An 8,383-nucleotide genomic window follows, 5' to 3' on the forward strand; every position below is an offset into this window, starting at 1 on the left:
GTCGCTGAGGGTCGGACATGACTGAGCGACTTCACTTTCACTTTTCACTTTCATGCATTGGAGAAGGAAATGGCAACCCACTCCAGTGTTCTTGCCTGGAGAATCCCAGGAACATGGGAGCCTGGTGGGCTGCCGTCTATGGGGTCGCACAGAGTCGGACATGACTGAAGTGACTTAGCAGCAGCAGCAGCAGCAGCAGTAATCAGTATTTTACATTTTTGCAAATCTGTCTGGCTTAATAGAAGACAGCTGAATTCTCATACTTGCTTCTGCATTCCAGTCGGTTCTAACATTATTTTGGGTGAAGTATATGAAGAAAATTTGACCTCACAGAGATAAGTAGTTGGAAATGAGGGGAGTACTTTAATAGTCTTTTCAGATAATTTTGGATATTCTTATTTGCATGCTAAGTCACTTCAGTCATGTCCAACTCTTTGTGACACTATGGACTGTAGCCCACCAGGCTCCACTATCCATGGGATGTGCCAGGCAAGAATACTGGAGTGGATTGCCATGCCCTCCTCCAAGGGATCTTCCTGATCCAGGGATCAAAAACGTCGCTAAGTCTCCTGGATTGCAGGTGGGTTCTTTACCACTAGTGCCACCTGGGAAGCCCCATTTTATTTGATATCATGCCAAAACCTAACAAATGATAGCTTCTTAAAGGTTAGTAGCAATGTGGAATCTAAAACTGCATCAATGAACTCTTTGTATTCTGTGCCATTAAAAATCCATTGGGCTATCGTGCAATTGGAATAGTTTTTTTTTTAACCCATGCATTGTAGTTTTGTGATGTCATACATTGGGCATTTGTAAAATATTGGGTCACTAAATATAGTGATATTAAAATATGTCCATGTATTAGGTCCTCCACCCTTTAGGAAGTAGAACTTATTTTCCCCTTCTTAAGAATGGACTGTACACATGACTCACTTCTAAAGAATAGAATGTGATAGAAATTACAGAATATGACTTATGAGGATAGATCATAAACGACATTGATGCTTTTATCTTGCTCCCTTGATCTTGGGTCACTTGCTCTGGGGAAAACTAGTTGCCATGTTGTGGGGATACTCAAAGTCCTATGGAAAGGTACACGGGGTGAAATATGCAGTCTCCTGCCAACAGCCATGGGAGCGTACCATCCTGGAAGCAGATACTGTAGCTCTAGTCAGGCTTTCAGACAACTGCAGCCTCAAGAGACAGACACCTTGACTGCAACTGTAGGTGAGCGAAACCCAAAGTTAGAACCACCTACATAAGTTACTCCCAAACTTTTGACCCACAGAAAATAGTAAATTTTCTTGTTTTAAATCACTATGTTTTGGAGTAACCTGTTATTCAACAACAGATATCTAATATACTGAGCTTTGCAGATCTTCCAAATGTTGACACACATTTCATTATTTGACATATTTTTGAAATCACACCCACTAACATCGTCACCACAGAGAAGGAAATGGCACCCCACTCCAGTACTCTTGCCTGGAAAATCCCATGGATGGAGGAGCCTGGAAGGCAGCAGTCCATGGGGTCGCTGAGGGTCGGACACAACCGAGCGACTTCACTTTCACTTTTCACTTTCATGCATTGGAGAAGGAAATGGCAACCCACTCCAGTGTTCTTAGCCTGGAGAATCCCAGGGTATGGGGAGCCTGGTGGGCTGCCGTCTATGGGGTCGCACAGAGTCGGACACGACTGAAGTGACTTAGCAGCAACATCATCACCAAGCTCATCAGAAGAATCTTTTAAGCATGCAAAGCTGTCAAGATATTTACATGGTAGTATGGGTTTCCCTGGGCTTCCCTGGTAGCTCAGCTGGTAAAGAATCTCCCTGTAATGCAGGAGACCCTGGTTCGATCCCTGGGACAGGAAATTCCCCTGCAGAAAGGATAGGCTATCCACTCCAGTATTTTTGGGCTCCCCTGGTGGCTCAGATGGTAAAGAATCTGCCTGCAATGCGGGAGACCTGGGGTGGGAAGATCCCCTGGAGGAGGGCATGGCAACCCACTCCAATATTCTTTCTTGGAGAATCCCATGGACAGAGGAGCCTGGGGGACTACAGTCCATGGGATCACAAAGAGTCGGACACAACTGAGTGATTAAGCACAGCACAGCATGGGTTTCCCTAGTGGTTCAGATGGTAAAGAATCCACATATAATGCAGGAGACCTGAGTTCGATCCCTGGGTGGGGAAGATCCCCTGGACAAAGGAATGGCTACCTACTTCAGTATACATGCCTAGAGAATTCCAAGGCCAGAGGAAAGCCTGGAGAGGCTATAGTCCATGGGGTCACAGAGTCAGACATGACTGAGTGACTAAGCATGTGCGTGCACACATACACAAACACACTCGCACGGCAGTTATGTTTTTCAAATTCTAATTTTTGCTTGAAAGGCCACATTTTATCGTTGTCAACAATAATCTCAGTTGCTTCTCTTGAAATGACAACCTGACTTTTATCTTCTAGAAAATTTCTACTAAATATCCAAGTCCAAAAAAGATCACTGTTGTCCAGTCATTCAAGATAAGAGATGCTTTTTAAAAGAGAATCTAGTGCAGCTAGCAAATCAAACAAGCACAGAATTGCTTTTTGTTGAGCAAGTGACACTTATTACCACCTCCAGGGGAGGAGTCCCACTGCATGGAGGCTAGTAGTTGGTATAACAACATCTTCCACCAGAGTATCAGCCCGAGGGTGTCAACCTGCTCCATGGTTGTAGGTATTGGTGTTGCAAAAAGACACAATTCACAGAGGCAATGTGTGAACAATGCTTTACTCTTTACCAGTGAAGAGAAAGAGCAAGATCAGCTTCACTGATGACAGTCCCTATGGCCAGCAGATCTGTATGCACTCTTCTTGTGCTATAAGCAAAGGCCCCAATTCTCTCCCTGCTGCAAACAGATACAGCAGTAGGGTTGGTTGGGTGTCACATGATGCACACGGTTAAGCAGAACAAAGAAGTACACATCCAGTCCAGAATAGGAAAAGATATTCCCAAACAAAGGCATATGCCCAGCCCAGACTGTGAGAGCTCTTTATATCTTTGTAAGGAAATGTTCTGGGCCCAAAGCACATTCTTATACAACAGTACAGGGTTTGAAAGACTGAGCACGTAACTACCTTTCCTAACACTTTTTTCAAGATGAGCAGTTATCTTCAGATGCAGCAGACTTGCTTTATTATAGTTCCCATTCTGTCACACAGAATAACAAAAGGACACATACTCCAGGCTCAGAATTGAGTAAAAGGAACACTTTTTTACAGCTTCATTAAGGACATTCTGTTAATAGAAGAAACAGGCCCCAAATGGAGTCACTTGTGCTAAGCCCCACGTCAGCAAACCAAGACTTAATACCTAACCTAACAGAAGTTTCAGCCTCTCCCTGGAATGTGACCTTTAGCCAGTCAGTGTAAAATTTCATGAGCAGCAAGTAATCCTGATAAACCCCTGTATTTCACCAAAGGAAGATGATCTTGCTTGAAACTCTGAAAAATGTGTTCATCTGCCTGTTTAAAGATACATATAGTTCTGTCTTTTGAGACCTCTCACCCCCTTTCACCTATACCCTAACCCTCCCATTTTGCTTCAGTAGCTGTCAGTCACTTAAATGTCCTACAGTTCCTTCTTAGTCCACTCTTTCCCTTCAATTTTCTTCTTTTCCTCCAAATGGTCCAGACCCTCTTTTTCATTCCAATCCTACCAGTTGCTCCCATTTCTAGTCAGGATGCTCTAAGTAGCTTCCCAGGAGCAAGACGAAAATAGGCAGCAGGGCCCAGATAAGGTGTTGCTGGGGTCTGAGGGAATGAAGCTGGGACTGGAGGGTCTGAGGAAGGGGGCTGACTTTGTACAGAATCCAAGCATTTAAGTATATGGGCTGGACCAGTCCTACATACCCATAGTGCTGGGGCCACTGGAAACATCTTGGGAACCGCAATAGCAGGTCAGGATCCACAAGTTTCTCCCCTCCGTGCTACTGTCCACACCTGTCCCACAGTCCACAGCTTCGATTCCTGCAGCTACTGCTAGAAGAAGCAAAGTTGTAAGACCAACATGGGGAGCCCTGTGAGTTATGCCCTTTATGGCCAGGTCTTCACTTCTTCCCAGTGCAAGACGGGCAATGCAGCATTGGGAATAAGCTTTACCCAAGACCAAGACCATTGTAAGGACTGATGCTGAAGCTGAAACTCCAATACTTTGGCCACCTGATGCGAAGAACTGACTCCTTGGAAAAGACCCTGATGTTGGGAAAGATTGAAGGCAGGAGGAGAAGGGGGAGACAGGGGATGAGATGGTTGGATGGCATCACCGACTCGATGGACATGAGTTTGAGTAAGCTCTGGGAGTTAGTGATGGACAGGGAAGCCTGGCGCGCTACAGTTCATGGGGTCGCAAAGAGTCGGACACGACTGAGCGACAGAACTGAACTGAACCGAACTGAACTGAAGACCATCGAGCCATCGGCCTCTATTCCCAGGGACCGTCCAGAGGTGGGGACAGAGAACGCGGCGGTGGGAGTGTACGGCGGCTTTGGGCCTGGTCGTGCGCGCCAGAGGGAAAGCGGAATAATGCACTGAAAGGCTGTTGCCAGGTCCTTTCCCTCTGACGTCCCGGTTTCTGACTCACTGACGACCCCTGGAGGTAGACAATCCGTAAAACCTCTTCTACCCTCTCAGGCACCGACTCCACCGCCAAACTCGCCCTAACTTCCGCTTTCAGGCAAAGAGCACAATTCCGGGGTGGGGCCCCGCGAGGCCTTGTGGGAATGGAATATTGTCAGGAGGATTCTGGGAGTCGTAGTTCCTACTGGTCCTTATGCGCACGCGCATTTTCGTCTTCGCCTCCCTGGGCTTCAGATGCTCCGCCCGGCGGGAAAGAGACACGTGAGGTTGTGTGTGGCTGGCGCCGGCTCAGGCTTTGTCCTCTGGGGAGTCCTCTGGGGAGGGGTCCCCAAGTGAAACGTGACGGACGGACTTGGATCTTCTGTCAATTACAATTGCCAGTTGTAATCGGGCAATTACAGCGGCAAGTGATAATCGCCGAGATGCAGGGTGTAGGAGTGCGTAAAGGCTGGGAGGACGAGGCATCAGAGCCAAAGCTTGGGGGTGCGGAATAGAACCAGGCCCAGCAGCGACACATTTAAAAGAACGGGGCCTCGAGAGCGCAGAGTGCCCAGCGAGCAAGGCCGCGGTCGTGAAAGGACCCCGAGTCACACGCAGGAGATCTCGGGCGTTATCCCCTGACAGTATAAATCTGTTGTGGATTTCGGTGGGGCGCGCTACCTAGGCATCCTAACTTCAGAAAAATAAGGGCACTGTGGCTGCTGTCCGGAGGGGGCTCGAGGGAAGGGCATTGAAGACCGAGTAGTAGTCCAAGGGGAGGCGATGGGATCCGACGGTGGCAGTGGACTCGGGATGAGGGGGATGCGGGGTTCAAGGAGAGAGAGGAGTTGAGGATTCCCGCACTTCTCGTGTGGGCCTCCGGCCGGTCTGTAGATTGTCTCACTTAGTGAAATTCTTACCCAGAATCTGTTTCAACACCCCACCCACCCTCGCCAAAGACTTGAGGGGTCCAGGAATGAGCACACAATGTACACTGACACAAAGAACATCCATGCACATAACCACAGGCTGTGTTATACTCACCCTCGTGAGCACACGGGTGTGTAAATAAACACATAGCTGCTCATAACCACATGCTCACAATACTCCCTACCCCAGACAAAGACCCTAGTAAATGTATCCTTCCTCTCAGCTCAAAGAGCCCTCTGCCCAGAGCTGAGGGTGCCCTGCAGGTTGGGCTGCATGTAACCTGCAAACCGAAAGGACACACGTTGATATCCTTGGGCTTCTCTCTGGAAACTTCATACACAGCATTTATCCTTCCACCCTACCACACCCATGCCCACTGTGACTCTCTAACCCTTCCTACCTTAATCTTCCCGCCACCCTGGACTGATGTGAGAGAGAAATGGGGCTTGAATTTAGCTAAGGGTTTTTTCCTGTCTGAATGTGTTTGCTGAGGATCTTTCCAGAGCAATAGTCTGAAGATATTTGTGTGTGCTGGATTCTTTGGAAATTCCAATGAAAGCTGTGACCCCTCTTCCAAGATAACACACCTCTTTGTATCCACACTATCTGGAAACAAAATTTAAACCCACCAGGGAGCCCTGGTTAAGGGCTAAGTCTGTGCTGCTGCTGCTGCTAAGTCGCTTCAGTCGTGTCTGACTCTGTGCGACCCCATAGACGGCAGCCCATCAGGCTCCCCCATCCCTGGGATTCTCCAGGCAAGAACACTGGAGTGGGTTGCCATTTCCTTCTCCAATGCATGAAAGTGGAAAGTGAAAAATGAAGTCGCTCAGTCATGTCCGACTCTTAGCGACCCCATGGACTGCAGCCTACCAGGCTCTTCCATCCATGGGATTTTCCAGGCAAGAGTACTGGAGTGGGATGCCATTGCCTTCTCCGAAGAACCTGTGTAGAGGTAGATAAGAAGGTCAGTTTCCTGGTTGTCCCCTCTGGAGTCTTAAGGTGGCTCTAGAGGGGAGAAGAGTGGGCCCCCGAGTTCAAAGAGGAATCAGAGTATGAGGAAGGAGCAGTCTCTTCTCCCACCCAACTGTTACCTCTAGTGATGGAGCCAGGCCTTCCGTCTTGCCAGACCTCGGCTGGACAGCGTCAGTCATAAACACTAAATGGTTAGTGGGAGAGTCAGCCAGGCTGGTAGTTCAAGCTTTGTTGTTGTTTAGTTGCTAAGTCATGTCCAACTCTTTGTGACCCCATGGACTAGTATGCCGGGCCTCCCTGTCCCTCGCTATCTCCCTAAGTTTGCCCAAGTTCACGTCCATTGAATCCGTGATGCTATCCAACCATCTCATCCTCTGTTGCCCCCTTCTCCTTTTGCCTTCAATCTTTCCTAGCATCACGATCTTTTCCAGTAAGTTGGCTATTTGCATCAGGTGGCCAAAGTATGAAGCTGAAGCTCCAATACTTTGGCCACCTGATGCGAACAGTTTAAGCTTTCAGATGTTTAATTATTTAAGCTTAGTAGTTCAGTTAGAAAGACAGTAGGTTGGGACTTCCCTGGTGGTCCAGATGTTAAGAATCTGCCTGCCAATGCAAGGAACTGGAACACAATCCCTGGTCCAGGGACATCCCACATGCTCCAGAGCAACTAAGCCCGTGTGCCTAGAGCCTTTGCTCTGCAACAAGAGAAGCCACCACAATGAGAAGCCCACATACCACAATGAAGAGTAGCCCCTAGAGAAAGCCTGTGCGCAGCAACAAAGACCCAGAGCAGGTAAAAAAAAAAAATTTAATAAGATTCCAAAAAAAAAGACAGTAGGTCAATCAAATGATTTGTGACTTAGAAACTTAATCAGCCAACCAGCCAGTACTCAGGATTAATTTTTCAGATGGACAGTAGACCATCAGGATCCATCATTTAGAAGGTCAATTTAATGGTCTGTTTATCAGGGAGCCAGTTATGAGCCTGCCAAACAGCTGGTTCATCAGTTAGATAAAAGGGCATTTGGGGTGAGACTATATGGAGACAGAATGTCTCTTCTTGTTACATCTTGAAGACAGTGTAGGTAGGTGAAGAGAAGACTTGACTCCTAGGCCACAAGAGGGAGCTTCAGCTTGCTGGGAAAGAGGCCTCATCTGTGCATGCCTACGTGCTAACTGGCTTCTCCGTTTACTATTTGCAGGGAAAAGAGGAAAAACTGCTGAACAAGGGGCAGGCCGAGTTGCCACTAGAGGGCAGTGTGGCGTCCCTTCACTGGCACAAGCCGCTTTGCATTTGTGGGAGCCCCAGTAACTGACCAGCTTCTGAAGAAAGGGTCCTGAAAGGATTTATCATTTGGGCAGCGCCTAACTAAGACACACTCGGCTCCATGCTGGAAGAAAGCAGCTAGCTGCCCACCAGAAGGACTTGCCTTTCCTGGGCCCTGGGGAGGAGGGAGGTTGGAGGATGCCTCACTGGTGGGCCCCAGGAACAGGGAGGGGTGCAGTTCCCTAAAGTAGAGGCATGGAGGGCAAGTAGTCCTCTGCTGAGATGCACATCACTTCCTGGGCTGCTTTGCCTTCAGTGCCTCTTGGGGCCACAGAGGGGCCAGACCCATGGCCTCGGCCTCCGGACTCCCATTCCTTTGCTGAACTTTGGTCAGCTGCTGCTTCTGCAGTGGACAGCAACTCTAACTCAAGCAGGAAGCTGGGGATTAGACAGAGATGATGAAGGAAACGAGGAAAGGATGAGCAATGAGCTTTCTCTCCCTTGGGAAATCATTGAGATGTTTATAATAAGGTGTCACTTTGTGCTTTTTATCAAAGCACACATGCAGGACTCAGAAGAATTGAGTTATTTTTTTCCCCAAAGGTAAGTG

Source organism: Bison bison, unplaced genomic scaffold (genome assembly GCF_000754665.1).
Source record: "Bison bison bison isolate TAMUID 2011002044 unplaced genomic scaffold, Bison_UMD1.0 scf7180017864384, whole genome shotgun sequence".
Taxonomy (NCBI): Eukaryota; Metazoa; Chordata; class Mammalia; order Artiodactyla; family Bovidae; genus Bison; species Bison bison.